This window comes from Harpegnathos saltator, unplaced genomic scaffold (assembly GCF_003227715.2).
Source record: "Harpegnathos saltator strain DR-91 unplaced genomic scaffold, Hsal_v8.6 scaffold694, whole genome shotgun sequence".
NCBI classification, from domain to species: domain Eukaryota; kingdom Metazoa; phylum Arthropoda; class Insecta; order Hymenoptera; family Formicidae; genus Harpegnathos; species Harpegnathos saltator.
In genome coordinates, this window is record NW_020230531.1 from 1425755 (window position 1) to 1432995 (window position 7241).

A 7241-nucleotide genomic window follows, 5' to 3' on the forward strand; every position below is an offset into this window, starting at 1 on the left:
TCACGGTGAACAGAAGTGAAGATCGACGTTACACTCACGAGGCCTCACGTCCTGCATTGACGCACGTATATTATTAACACGGGAAGATCCTTTGGAAAAGCGACACTCACTCACTCTCTCTCTCTCTCTCTCTCTCTCTCTCTCTCTCTCTCTCTCTCTCTCTCTCTCTCTCTCTCTCTCTCTCTCTCTCTCTCTCCCTCTCGTAATCTGAAGGAATCGCGTGTTTCGCCAGGTGACTACGCGAGTCGTACCGCACGAGGCTGCCGCACCGAACTTTCGTGGTCCTGCATGGACGACATGGGAATAATAACACGGTGCGAGACAAACTCGTAAATACACATCTTTACCCTGTGGCGCCCTTTCAATCTCGGAAGAACCGCCAAGCTAAATGCCCAATTACGAGGAGTATTTGCCCGGAGTATACGGTATCGGTATCGCGTAGGTATCAATTAAAGCCGAGCTTTCACGTATTACTTTATTAAAGCCACTTGAATTTCGTCACATAGCTCCGTCCGGAGAGAACGAGCTTTGTAACACGAGAGAGAGAGAGAGAGGGAGAGAGAGAGAGAGAGAGAGAGAGAGAGAGAGAGAGAGAGAGACTATCGGATATCATATCTCGTGTCCTAGCTCGTCATCATGCACGTCATGCGCACTTTTCACCTCAATTACCATACGAGTCACCTACGAGTTGTATTCCGCAGAATTCACTCGACATACGAAACTGTGCGTGCGACACAATTTTCAGGAAAAATCAAGTAAAATGGAAGCGCTCTCTCGCGCGGCGCGCCAGGCACTATCGCACTATCCGACATTCAAGGTCGAGAGGTCAGTCCTTTCAAAATCACGTCGCATCAATCCGTAACAATCGTCGCGTTTCTAGGCCAACTCTCGCGGATAAATCCACCGTATGGCGCGTGCACCTGAAACGTCACCTTTCTCTCTTTCTGATCGCGAGCAGATCGGCGAATCGCTCGTCCGACAAATCCCATGATCGCGAGCGGGCGCGCACGCGCGCGCGCTCTCTCTTTCTCTCTCTCTCTCTCTCTCTCTCTCTCTCTCTCTCTCTCTCACGCGCGTACCGTTAACAACGATAAATTAAACGAGAGAATATCTCGCGAGCGCGCACACCTCAATCGGCGGCACACGACCGACGAGCGTGGAACTTGCGAGGGAACTGCCGTCGGGGAACTGCGACGACGGCTTTCCTAATCGCTCGCACCGTTCTTATCGCCAGGTTGAACCACGTGATACACACTCGGGCTAGTCACAGCAAGTAGAGAAACACGCGTCGTCGTCGTCGTCGTCCCCCGTCGAAATCACATGGTCGCGGCGAGGAGGACGCGCACGATCCCGTGATCCCGGAGACCGGCGGTACTCGAGGAAACGAGCACCGGTGAACGCGCGACGAAAGACTGGCCCGCAGGACCCGTAAGAGGTCCCTTTACCGCCGGGGCCCCGATGATACAGCGGACGGTGGTCGCTAATGGCCAATGGCGTGCGGATAAGAGGAAAGGACGTAGTCCTAGGAAGGATCCCGCGATGTGGAAAAGGAGGAACTGACCGACTCGTCGTGACGAGCGAGTAAGAAGCCGTGGAGTAACGGAAGAGAGAGGGGGTGGAGGCGAGTTCGGCAGAGGCCGGTCGAGCACCTGGGCGACATTACCTCCTTGCGTCTTCCGACTGCTCCTCGCAGGCACCTTCGTACCTTGACGTGGCTCTCTCTCTCTCTCTCTCTCTCTCTCTCTCTCTCTCTCTCTCTCTGCCTCCCTCTTCCTCTTTCTTTCTTTCTCTTTCTCTTTCTGTCTGACTTCTCTGTTCCTTTCTCTCTCTCTCTCTCTCTCTCTCTCTCTCTCGCTCTCTCGCTCGCTCTCTCTCTCTCTCTCCCTGTCTCGTGCGCGAAATGCTTCGTGCACGCGTCGAGTGCAGTAGTGCGTGCGATAGCGGGCCGAAAATTTTCAACCGCGACTCTTGATCATCCGTCTCGTTGGAATTGACTTGTTCAATTTCACCCGCAATCAGTGTCACGGAAGACGCGATGGATCTGTTCGCTGCGTTGTTCGATCGAATTTAACATATTTGTCAGCGTGACGCTTTTTTGCAGCGTCGCTCGCTGGAGCCCCCCCGATCAGGCCTGGAGCTTTGGCCGGATTCTGTGATGCTGCTCGAAACTATGCGCCTATGTACGATTTTCGCGCAAATCGCAAGAATAAAATTAGACGATTCCGTTCCGGAACAGCGTTCATCACTGTTCGAGTGTATATAATATTTAAGCTCGAACGCGTCTCGTTCGAATGTATGAAGCAGATAGCGTTCGTTCGCGAAGCTCGGCACGGCTCAACGACGGGAGATCGTAAATTGTCGATGAGCTTTCCAGTTTCAAGGAATGGGGAAGCTGCATCGGTCGCCGTTGGCGCGTTTTTTAACGTTCCATGATTATGATCGATCCCCGCTCGCACTGGCCGATCGTACGTTATACTTATGCGCTATTTCAATTTTGATGCAACATCCTGTCAGAGGACGCGCCTTATTCCGTCATGGAAGATCAAGCGCGCTTCATGTCCACAGTGATCATTAAACGTAATGAACCGAGCAGCGCTCGGCGTGATTATCTTGTAGATTCTAGTATCTTTCGTCACTTTGGCACACGCGGCTGCTCTTTCGAACTCGCTGTGTGTTGTGACAATCGCTCAGCTGCAGGATGTCCTGGGAACGGACACGGAAGGTGAAGCGATACATCTTCCCGAGCCAATTCGCGTTAATGGAAACGTTAATGGAACTGATAGTGCTGCTCTCGCAAATAGACTTGCAGGAACGTGCGAATGAATGATGGAACTATATTCATCGATCGACTCGCGCTGGATCTTGCACTGCTGCTAATAGTTCAGGAATATGAGACATCAAAGTATGAAATATCGCGACGTACGATGACTCCGAGGAGGAGATCATTTCCGGAAGCGATGTATACGTGCGCTTCCCGTTAACTTCTGGCCACCCTGGACATCCTCGTACTTGACGCTCGTCTTGCATCGCATTTACCTCGCAACACGCGCAATCTCGCCACTTGATCATAGTTTCACGCGTGATTTGCGGATTTCCTCCGACCAGCAGTCGTCCATCCTTTTAGGAGGGACATCCGTTTAGCGAGAAGATCGCGCTACGAGCGCACGCGTCTGCATCAGGCGCAAGCCTCGCCGGAGAATTTCGTTCACGGAATCATTCGTCATAATATTATGATATGCAAATACCGTATTATAATCCCCGCGCGAAGAAGCGTATCGTGCAGAAGACAACCGTGACGCGCGGCATTAGAGAGATAGCCCTCTTAGCCGCGGAAGGGTCGAAAGAGCGGATGCGCGCGCGAGGTCGTTCCGTTAACGCGATCGCCGTGAGACGCAGCGGACAAGTGTGCGCCGATTCCGATCGCCGATCGGTAGGACGAGCGATAGTCGCTATTGCGACGACGGGTCCATCGACGCGACGCGACTTATCTCTCTCTCTCTCTCTCTCTCTCTCTCTCTCTCTCTCTCTCTCTCTCTCTCGCTATTCGAGTCTATAAGGTTTCGGCCCCTGAGAAACGGATCTCGGCCTCTTTTCTATTGTCGTATTCTAGACCCGCCGGTGTCGCGGAGTAAATGCTTGATAAGAGTTCTTAAAACGACGGCGACCAGCAGGAGACGACCGTATGTGCCACCCCCCCTCTCTCTCTCTCTCTCTCTCTCTCTCTCTCTCTCTCGGGACCACGGACGACGAATCCGTTCCTGGCGCCATGGTGTGTGCCACAAGATGTGGTACGGTGGTGTGTGGTTGCCAGTTGCACGCCGGCCGATACCCGGTCTCCAGTCTGGCTGCAGCTGCGAACCGGTTATATACTTTCATCTGGCAGTCTTAGCACGGTCCCTAAAAGAGAATCCGATGACTATAGCCGCGCGCGCGGTGCGCGAGGCGCGCGAGGAAAAGAGAAAGGAGAGAAAATGGAAGGGAAGGTTAATGCCTGTACCAAGGCACGCTTATGCATTGGAATAAAGGACGTCCAACACCGTCTCCCCCGCTGTCCCCTTCCTCCCGCCCTCCTACTTCTCCTCCCTCTCTCGTGTATGTATCGTGTATACGTGTGTGTGTGTGTGTGTGTTTTTTTTTCTTCGACTCTACTACTTCTTCTGGTACACCGGCAACACTCTCTTTGGCGAGGCTGCATACTTAGCCGCGAGTGTGGACGATCGTTCAAAAAGCGAGCCTGCGCTCGCGCGCACGACCACGAGCGCAGCGATGTAAAGGCAATATTTGACGAGATCGGGTGACAAGCGTTGCTACACCGCGACGAAACGCGCATCCTGTTCGACCGGTAACGTGCGCGACGTCGGCTACGTGTGCGTACCCCGTAGGCCAATAGTTCGACCTTGCGGACTGGAGTAGAGTGACACCGGCTAAAAGTTCGACGTATCGGCTCGCTCGACCGCACGCTTTCCACACGAGATCGAACTGGAACAGAGAGATAAATCGCTTGGTTAGTTACTCGGCGAGAAACTCGCGGCGTCGCGCGGGTCGACGCGCGTCTGTACCGTACGTGTGCGTTGCATTCTTGCGATATATTCTCGTATATTGTTCTTCTTGTCTTCCTCTTCTTCTTCTTCTTCTTCCTTGAATCTCTCTGAGGACTCTCTCACTGCACTCGTGTGACGGTCCCACCTATCGTCCCACCTCTCTGTGCAGAGATACGGACCTCTGGACTTGAACATGAAGAAACACGTAGAACCTTTAAAAATATATATAATACTTTGCACACACCGCGAGCTCTCTAAGCTTCGAATTTGTTTTTCTTACAACTCAGCCGGTAGCGACACGCTGGTCACGTAGGCCTTAAAAACGTTGACATAAGCTACGCGAATTATATGACGGCTATAACTTCAATGATACATCCGCTCTGTGAGTACCATTCTCGCTATGTGCGCGCTCTTGTCGCGAGGAAGAAGCGATACGGGAAGAAGCAGGACTTTGAGCCGCAAAGAGGCGCACTATGTTAATATTTTATCCTTGTGCTTATCTTGTGCGCGGCTGTCGCTTAAAGGACCATCCGACAGCTGTAACTGCGAGCGTTGCTTGAGGATCAGACGGAAGGAGAGATGGAAGTAATGCGGAAAGCGTTGACGTACCAAAGCACAGTTACGTCTCCTTTTTCCGTTGAGCTACTCCTGATACAGCGCGGCCGCGCTTCTTTGGGCAAGTCGAGTACGAAGTCGAATGGCGACCATCAGTGGAATGAGAATTTTTTGACACGAGCTTGAGCGTCACGGGATGTAGATAGCTTTCAAATGAAGCGCTGAAATCCCAAAGAGGGAATCAAACTTCCTGCATTCCAGAATTGATACACGTCGTGAATTGGCGGGAAAAAAGGCTCGCAGAAGAAGCGAAATGAAATGAGTAAAGACGAGAGAGGAGAGGCGCGAATATTAAAGTATACGCACGGCAAATGTTAAAATTTCTTTCTCTCTCTCTCTCTCTCTCTCTCTCTCTCTCTCTCTTTTTTCATCTGTGGACATGCGCCGAGTTTGAACGGAACAAATTATGAGAAAGCGACGTTTGCGCGATATCCGGATTAATGGATTGACGTAGATAGCGGAGTGGATGGCGCGAGAGACTTCAACGGTTCGCGAGCGTTTACATTTACGGACAATTTATTGCTACATCGTCCTACACGACGACATCCTCGTCCAGAATGGCTTCTGATACGTTGTCCCAATGTTATCTGTGATATTTTTTACGCACGATCCGCCGTATAAGTGCTGTCAAGGCCTGCTAGCTCGAGATTTCACGATTGTAAAGACCACGTAACGCAACGGACCACCATGACCAATTGAAACGAAAAGCCTTGAGACAAGAATATGTGAGTGACACTCAAAGAGGAATGGAGGAGGAGTTTTATGGAGGCGGTGATAAATTTGGCGATTGCGAAAGGATCTAATGTAAATCGATACGAGATGTAATGGAAATTGTAGCCTTTGTCGAGTTTTTTTAAAACGGCAATAAAGCGTAGTTTTTCAAAGAATTTAGAAAAGACGCGGTTTAATTTACCTTGTCAACAATTAGATAAAATCATAAATCATTAGACCGTGAAAAACTAGTTTTTCTTGTGATAGATGCCATTTTTTTTAAAAGATGAAATAAATGTTGTGAACTTTAAGAAAAATTTACCGAAGCACATATTTTATATACATATATATGAAAGCGGTCTGTTAAAATTTTTCAGGTAAGTCACATTGTTTTTTATTATTTTGAGCATGAAACGACGAGATCAATCTTAAACTAGCAATTATCGTCGTATGCGCTACTTATATGTTTAGCGATATTCTTTTGTAAATTTTCACTTGTAAACTTTTTCTCTTTCTTCTTTTCAAGATCTTTACAGTACTGCTATTATTTTTATTCTATAATGTGCTATATGTAGTAAATTAGCTGTTCTCGATACTTCGTGTTACAAGGTTCAGGAAAGTGTGCGACATCTGAGGTTCGCTGCTGAAAGCGACGAACGTAGTCGGTTAGTCAAACAAATTTAATTGACTGTAGGTACATGATGATCCGGATGTCTAGTTAAGTCCAATCGGCTCAACAGATGATCGAATTTTTCTATATTTCAAACTTGTACTAACACTAGCGTCGGACTCTAATTTTCATGTGATACTATTTGTCGACAGCATCTCTTGAAGGTAAAGCAGGTTTTTTAAACTCCAAAAGTCAGTTCTTCGTATCTGAGTATAAAATTTACGTGATTTAATATTTCATATAAATAGTATCTGTCCCACGACATGAAATATTAAACTCAACACCACCTTTATCTTAATCTAATAATTAAAAAAATTAAATAGCAAAAACGTGTATAGTATGTATATAGATCAAAATTATTATGAATAAAAATATGCCGCAGAAATAAATCCGAACGGTAGGAATCAATTCCTTCCGCCTAAACTCAGTTTTTTGCTTTCTTTTCTTTTTCCCTCCACGATCGATTCTCTTTCTATCTCAGAACAATGGTGATATACTTTTATTTGGCGGCTTTTACTGTTTCTTCAAACAGATGCACTTTTTAAATTTTTATACCATCTTTAAATTGTCCTTTTGTGATATGCGATTTAAATGTCTGGGAAGTACTTTTGCCATTTTACTTCCCGCGTCACTTCCATTACGAGATCGTGATTCCTAGAGTTACTCGTCGTTCCAATGAGAACGCTACCGCGTGACGACCCGAC